Source organism: Petaurus breviceps, unplaced genomic scaffold (assembly GCF_028583685.1).
Source record: "Petaurus breviceps papuanus isolate PSGF00001 unplaced genomic scaffold, PetGlider_PUasm1.0 688, whole genome shotgun sequence".
NCBI classification, from domain to species: Eukaryota; Metazoa; Chordata; class Mammalia; order Diprotodontia; family Petauridae; genus Petaurus; species Petaurus breviceps.
The window spans coordinates 28620196-28627874 of record NW_027186457.1 but is presented as its reverse complement, the minus strand read 5'-3'; the positions used below and the strand labels follow the sequence as shown (position 1 = coordinate 28627874).

The window sequence follows — 7679 nt, the reverse complement described above, 5'->3', positions numbered from 1 at the left end:
GAGAGAGAGAGAGAGAGAGAGAGAGAGAGAGAGGTGGGGGAAGGGAGATTCCTTTTCATTTACCTTGCCATTCTGCTTTAATTAAATGCCCTTGGTCCTAATTCCCTATATCATCCAGCTCAGTGTGGTGAATAGTCAGAGAGGAGGAATTGAATAGATACCCAAAATCACATATGGAACTAGTTAGTTCTGAGATATCCCAAATCTGGGGAAATCTCTGCTAAGACATACAATAAATATGTAAAATTGTACAGAGCAGTTTCTTTCTTTTTCTTTTAAAGGCAGGTGAGGGAGTGAAGTACGCTTTGGCACCCTTCCAAGATGGATGCTTTGTAGATGGAACAATTCCTTAGAATCATATCTCTTAAAGCTGGAAAGGAGTTCATTCAACTCTGATTGCTAGAAGTTAGAGCAATCAGGATGTACACTCTGGATAGTGTTGTAAACACAGGAGACCCAACCTGGAATGAAAGGAGGGTTAATCACTTCTTATAGGAGGAGGTAAATGAGGTGAATTTCTTACTCCCTTTTAATTTGCAATTGTGTATATGTATATATGTGTATATACATGTGTGTTTATACACATATATACATATATGTACTGTGCATGTATGTGTGTATATGTATGTGTGTATAAAAGCAAGGGTTCAGCTTATCTGTTTCTTCATATATTTACCCTAAGAGAGTACTCTCCTGAGACCTCAGCCTCTACCCTGCTGAATAATAACAATTCTCATCTGCATAGCAACAACACTATAAGACAAGTAATGAAGGTATCATAATCCTGATTTCATGAATGGGCAAATTTGAGTCTCAGAGAAATTAAGTGACATGCCCAGGGACACACAGCTAGTGAATATTGGAACCATTATAGGAACTGATTCTACTGACTCTGAGGCCAGTTCTCAGACTATTAAGCTTGGTTGAAAAGAGCATAAGAGTATAAGATTTCGACCATCCTGGATTCCCCAGCTCCAAGTTGGCATGACAACTAATGCCACAGAGTTAATGGAGAAAGGGAAATGTTGATGCATAAGTCATGGAATTGGAGATGAAAAGAACCACAGAGATCATTTTCTCCTAACCCTTTACTTACCAAGGAGGGAAAAAGGAACATGACGTGCCCAGAATCTTTTATTAGAAGGACTCTAACGGAAACCTGAAGATGTCCTTGGAGATCTCTTCTCTTAGCTACTTTAATTCCTCTTTCTAAGATAAGAACCAAAATGTGTGGGGGTTGATGGGTCATCTGGGGTCACCCTTCTGCCCCCAGCACGAAATTCATAAAGTTCCATCAAAAATAAATATATAAACATTTTGTGGACAAGAAGTAAAATTAGTTAAAACGGGAACCTGCCATGTAACTTCCTGGTGTTAGCATTTCACTTCTCTGAATTGTTCCCTTTATCCCCACGGCAGCCTCAAACCTTTATCAGGGCCTCTGTCTCTCTACCATTTTGTAGTCTCTTACCTACACCCTGTCATGGTACTTGGGTCAGACATGTAGTAGGCACAATATAATGTTATAATCAAAGCATTGCTTAAAAAATAGTTCAGGGGCAGCTGGGTTGCACAGTGAATAGAGCACCTGCCCTGGAGTCAGCAGGACTTGAGTTCAAATCCAACCTCAGACATTTAACACTTACTAGCCCGTGTCACCTTAGGCAAATCAACCCCAATTGCCCTGCCCTCTCCCTACAAAAAAGCAAAAAGAAAAAAATTTTTTAAATCATTTCATCTGTTGATTTCCAGATTTGGAGCAAGTAGGTGAAGAGAAGGGAGGGAAACGGGAAAAGAAAACAAGCACTGAAGGAAAAAACACCCACGTTTCAGTGTTTGCTGTTTGGCAAAGGTCCGTCTTGCATCTGCTGCCCCACCTGGTTTCAACCCCAGAAACAAGCTGCCCCTCCCAGGATAAGTGCACTACCCAGCTGCTTACTCAAGCCTTGATTGACACCATCTCCCTCAACCTCCTCTCCCCTGCTGACCGGAAGGCTTGAAGGCAGAGTACCAAACTCCTCCCAATGTCTTTCTTTATAGAGAGCAGAGACTGCACTTGGTTCATTCCACTTTATACTTGGTGGTTTCAACTACATGGAACAAGATGCCCCTGTTCTAAGAAAGCCTAGTAACCAGTTCTTCACACACACACACACACACACACACACACACACACACATACACACACACATCTGCTTTTTTTTTTTACCATCTCCTTTTATGTATTGCCACCTTTTGATGGCAAGCTCTGGAGGGTAGGGGCTATCTTTCTAGTTATTAATTGTGTCCCCAGTGCTTAGCACAATGACTGGCACTAAGTATCTTAGTAAATATTGATTGAATTAAGAGCTGAGGATAGAAATTTAAAAATCAGGATAACCCCTGCTCTCAAGGTGCTAATTAGGAAAGAGTAGAAAAGTTCAGGTGGATGGAAAGGTCCAAGCTATAAGCACAGCAGTGGGATGGATGGCAAAGGTAAAGAGAGGGAAGTTTTCTTCCTTCGATGAGAAATACCTATTTCCATTCCTCCTTTTAAAACCTTCTTATTCTATCTCATTCCTTGATCTTGGGTGGAACATTTCCTTGAAATCGATCTAATAAAAGGCCAAGAGGTTCTATTGAGAGACTTCTCTGCCCCATCAGCTCTGCCCCACCTCCAGTACCATCACTGGCAAAGGTCAAAACACAAATCATTACTGCACAAGGACAGATAGATGCATGACCCCAAACCCTATAATATTAAAGAAAGAACTAGAAATGAGAAAACTAAAGGCAAAAACTTCCTCTTGAGAGATTGTGCTGATGAATCTAGGGTAAAAGGCACACATATATTTTCCATTTGAGGAACTGTTGTCTTTGTAATCGTCCAGCTCTGCCTTGGTAAATCTTTTAAATGGCAATGAATGACTATTTTGCTTAAAAGGCAACACATACACACACAGGACACTATCAGTGAAATCAGAAACCCTTCCCTACTGTGGTAGCTGGCTGAATCTCTTATGTATATACAACTTAATCGTGTTATTTTTGTTCCAAAAACTTGATACCACAAGTGATACGATCATGAACTTAAAACTGAAAGTGACTATTGACATCATCTATTCCAATTTCTTCGTTCAGGTGAGCAAACTGAGGCCCGGAGAGGAGAAGGGACTTCCTTCAGATCATGCAGATTATAAAGTCCATTTGGACTGTGCTAGTCTGTTCCTGAGTCATTTAAAGATCCCATAAAATTCTTCAGCTCGAATTCTGTCCTTAAACTTAACTTAGCTTCTATAGGCCTCAGTTTCCCTTTTTATAAAATGATAGGGGTTGGACTAGAGAGCCACTGGGGTTCCTTCCATCTGTAAAGCTATTATCCTATGATCCTGAGTCACTTAAGCTCTCTGGGTCTCACCCTTAAATCAATCCTTAAAGCGTGTGCATGTATGTATGCATGCATGTGTATGCATAAGTATAAGTATGTATGTGTGCATATGTATACATATATGTATGTGTGTATCTGTGTGCATGCATGTACACATATTTGTGTGTGCGTGCATGTATACCTGCATATATGTAAACACATATATGCACATGTGTGGAAATATAAACATAGAGAGAGATCCACACATTCATCTCCACTCTGAGAACAGAATTTACTAGATTCTCAGCTTACCTTTATGGGACTTTGAAAATATGGTAATAAAAGTCTGAACCTCACCCATCAATTCTATCCATTCCTATCAACTCCACTCATCAACTCCCCTGAATAGACTCTTATTGAAGAACCATACCAAGAAGCAGAGACAGAGAGACAGAAAAACAGAGGTAGAGACAGATGGAGAGATAGATGGGAGGGAGAGATAAAAAGAGACAAGGAAAGAATAAAAGAGTGTGAACGGGAACTCCAACCTCTGTAATACCTTTTGTCTATTCTTCTGCCAGCACCTTCAGAGGACTGGTCCGTAAATGCTAGATTAACACTAAAGGTTCTTGAAAACTAATAACTGGGTCCCTGGAAGCTCCTGCATGATCTGGGCCCTGAACTGCTTTTACACCCTTTTTTTCTTAATAGCTGGAGAGAGAAAGGTACCAAATCATTCCTCATCCTATGACAATAGTAGAGTCTGATGCTGTTAGAATGAGAGACCTGAGATGGCATCTCACCTAAAGCCTTTATTTTGTGCCTGTGAATGCGATCAGAAACTGAGTTCCATACAAGGCCATGGTAAGTGCCCAGTGCTCTAGAGCATGCCTGAATGTAAAATCTCCATCATGCCAACGTTTCTGCAGTCTCATCAATGTGGGAATTCTGTCCCACAAGCAAGATGGTAACCTGTCCACTACAGCCCATCCGGAGTAACTTTTGTTCATGTCTTCTCTAAAGTCCACCACGAGGGGTCCACCCAACATTCTGGGGGCCTTCCTTGCTTTTTCCTGATGCAGTGAGGCTAACAGTGGGGCACACAGACCATCCATTGTTTATTTCTCATTCTCGCCACATTGGACCATAGATCTAGAGATGGAAAGGGCCTCAGGGCTTCATTTTATAGATGAGGAAACTGAGGCTCAGAATAGTTAAGAGAATTGTCCAAGGTCATAGAAGAAGTGGGTAACTGCTTATTGGAGATAGGCTCAGCAAGACGCCATGGGTAATAGGATTGGAAGCAAGCAGGGAATATCAGCACTTGCCTTAAGGACTGCCCTCTTCCCATTGGCCACCCCCCCCCTCCCACCACATTATACATATATTAAATCATGATTCCCTCACAATTGCATGAGATAAGTGCTCAGGACAGATGAAGAAACAGGCTTGACAAAGGTTAGGCAACTTGCTCAGGGTAGCACAGTCAATAAGAGAAAGTTTTTAAACCCAGGGTCTTTCAGACTCAGGCATTATGTCCACCATACCATGCTGACTTTTGTCTGGGAACTTCCTCTTTGATTCTCACACCTATACTTGGTTGGGGGCAGAGGAACTAGCCTAGGTAGGGCTAGGTTCAAATCCTGCCTCGATGCTTACTGAGTGACTCTTGGCAAGTCATTTTGCATTCTAAGTGTCAGTTTCCTCATCTCTAAAATGGGGATAATAAAGATACCTGCCTCTCTGGGCTGTTACAAGGATCAGATGAGACAATGCATACAGTCTTGTTGTGTTGTGTTGTGTTGTGTTGTTTTTCCACAGAGCACCATGTCTGCATTGTCGTTATTATAAGGAAAGGAACTAAGACAAAGTGGATTTAGGACATCCTCTGTTTCTAGAGTCAGAGGGCCTGGGTTCAATTCTTACCTCTGACACTATGCGAGAGTAGGAAAGTCACATCACTTCTCTGAGACTCAGTTTCCTTGTCTGAAAAAATGAGGGGCTTTGACCAAAATGGTTTCTGAGCTTCCATGATCCAACTGGATCCTTCTCCAAGTCATTAAAATCTATTTTTATCCCCTTAACTTTGTAAGCATTGAAAAAAAGAAACCTGAATGCTTTCAAAAGAATAAGCTGTATCTGTCTCACCAGCAGAAATCTCTTTTGCTATTCTTTGAAGCTAGGAAAATGTCACCAGCCAATCCTATCAAACCTTTCATTTGATGAATGAAAATGCCTTTTTAGCTACTTCTCTTCAAGGTCTTCTTGGCAGTTTATGAATCCAAAGTCATACTTTCCATGTCATTCAATGGTCCAAGTTGACATTGAATAAATCCCATTTCTAAAGACCCACAACTTGTACCTTTTTTTCATGCAACTCTGAAACATCAGAAATATCCCTTAGAAAAGATTAGTTATGAAAGAACTCTTTTTATACATGAGATCCAAGGCAACAACTGCCACTACCTTTATCCCCAACCACAACCCCTAATGAGATGTAATTGAAATCTAAAGAAAAATCTAGCCTCCAATCAAAATGTCAGCAAGTATTACTGTCTAGAGTTAAAGGATCCCGGATTTTGTCAGCACCTGGCTCCTCGATCCAGGAACAGGTCCAGACTATGTGGCCTGGCACTGCTATTTTGGCTGAAATTGCCTATGACATCATAGATCTGAGCCACACCCTTGGCCCAATAGTAAATGAATGAGTAAACTAAGCTGGAAACTTACTTTCAGGACAAAATGTCATTTGTCATTTACCAAACCACAGAAATCACCCAGAAACAGATCTTGGCTTGTTGGCGAGATTGAGTTGGCATCAGCTCTGCCCAGGTACAAAAATCAGCAGAACTAGCCCACATATGAATACTTGGATCTGCTTCCATTCCCACTCATTGGATTTTGCCTTAAAAGCACCTGGGATCTGATAAAAAAAATGCTTTGGCCCTTATAGAAAATTAGGGTCAAATTCCCCAAAATAAATGAGGCTCTTGAGGCCTAGTGCTCACTATTTAGCATTAGTTCGATTCAATATAAAGGAGCATAGATTTAGAGGTAGAAGCATCTTTAGAAATAATGAATCCTAAGGCACTCGTACAAACAAAGAGCTTAAAGCCAGGAGAAGTCAAGCGACTTCCAAGGGAGATAAAGCTAATATCGTTCAGAGGGAGGATTTGAATCTAAGACTTCCAGCCCCCAAACCCAGAACTCTCTCCTCTATAAGGCATGATTACCTCGCAGTCCTAGAAGTGGCATCTGTTTATGCTAGACATTGAGTACATAAAGATAAACATCCAAAGGACGCTGCCTTAAGAAGCTTAAATCCTTCTGGGTAGAAACGATATGTACACAGGAAAATAAATGCAAAACATTTCCAGAATAAATTATACAAGGCAGATGTGAAGAAAGAGAGAATATTCCTGGCATAGGGAACAATCCATGCAAATAGAGAGGCAAAAGACAGAATGTTATGTATGGAAAACAGCACGGCCAGTGAGGCTGAAGCATGAAGCACGTATGGTAATGTGCCATCACAAACACACACACACATACGTGCACATTTAATGTCAGAATCTTCCCTCAGAAATTGTGTCCAATTTGTTACTATACATACACATACACATACACATGTATGCATGCATGTGTGTGTATTTGTGTAAATATATTCACATACATACACATACTCCCCCATTAGACTGTAAGAACCTTCAGGAAAAGGATTGTTTTTTCCCTTTCTTCGTATCCCTAGTGCTTAGCCCAGTCCTTGCCACATAGTAAATATCTGTTGACTTAAATTGACACAAATTGAAGGCCTACTCATTAATTTAAAAGAGAGGGAGAGTGAGAGGAAGAGGGAGAGAGAGAGAAGGGGGGAGAGAAAGAGAAAGGGAGAGGGAGAGAGAGAGAAAGGGAGAGAGAGGGAGAGGGAGAGAGAGAGAAAGGGAGAGAGAGGGAGAGGGAGAGAAAGGGGGAGGGAAAGAGAGAGGGAGAGAAAGGGAGAGGGAGAGAGGGAGAGAAAGAAGGAGATAGAGGGAGAGAAGAGGGAGAGAGAGGAAGAGGGAGAAGGAGAGAGGGAGAGGAAGAGAGAGGGAGAAAGAAGGGGGGAGAGAAAGAGAAAGGGAGAGGGAGAGAGAGAGAAAGGGAGAGAGAGGGAGAGAAAGGGGGAGGGAAAGAGAGAGGGAGAGAAAGGGAGAGGAAGAAGGAGATGGAGAGAAGAGGGAGAGAGGGAGAGAGAGGAAGAGGGAGAAAGAGAAAGGGAGAGGAAGACAGAGGGAGAAAGAGGGAGAGGAGAGAGAGAGAGAGAGAGAGAGAGAGAGAGAGAGAGAGAGAGAGA

General features: G+C 41.7%; 1 long non-coding RNA gene across 1 annotated transcript in view; it reads left to right on the top strand.

Annotated features, from left to right (window-relative positions):
* Positions 1–7679, top strand: part of LOC138174293 (uncharacterized) — a 16480-nt gene that overhangs the window by 5928 nt on the left and 2873 nt on the right. Inside the window, exon 2 of the long non-coding RNA XR_011171667.1 lies at positions 282–501. This is a non-coding gene — a long non-coding RNA (uncharacterized lncRNA). The remainder of the gene's footprint in view (positions 1–281; positions 502–7679) is intronic.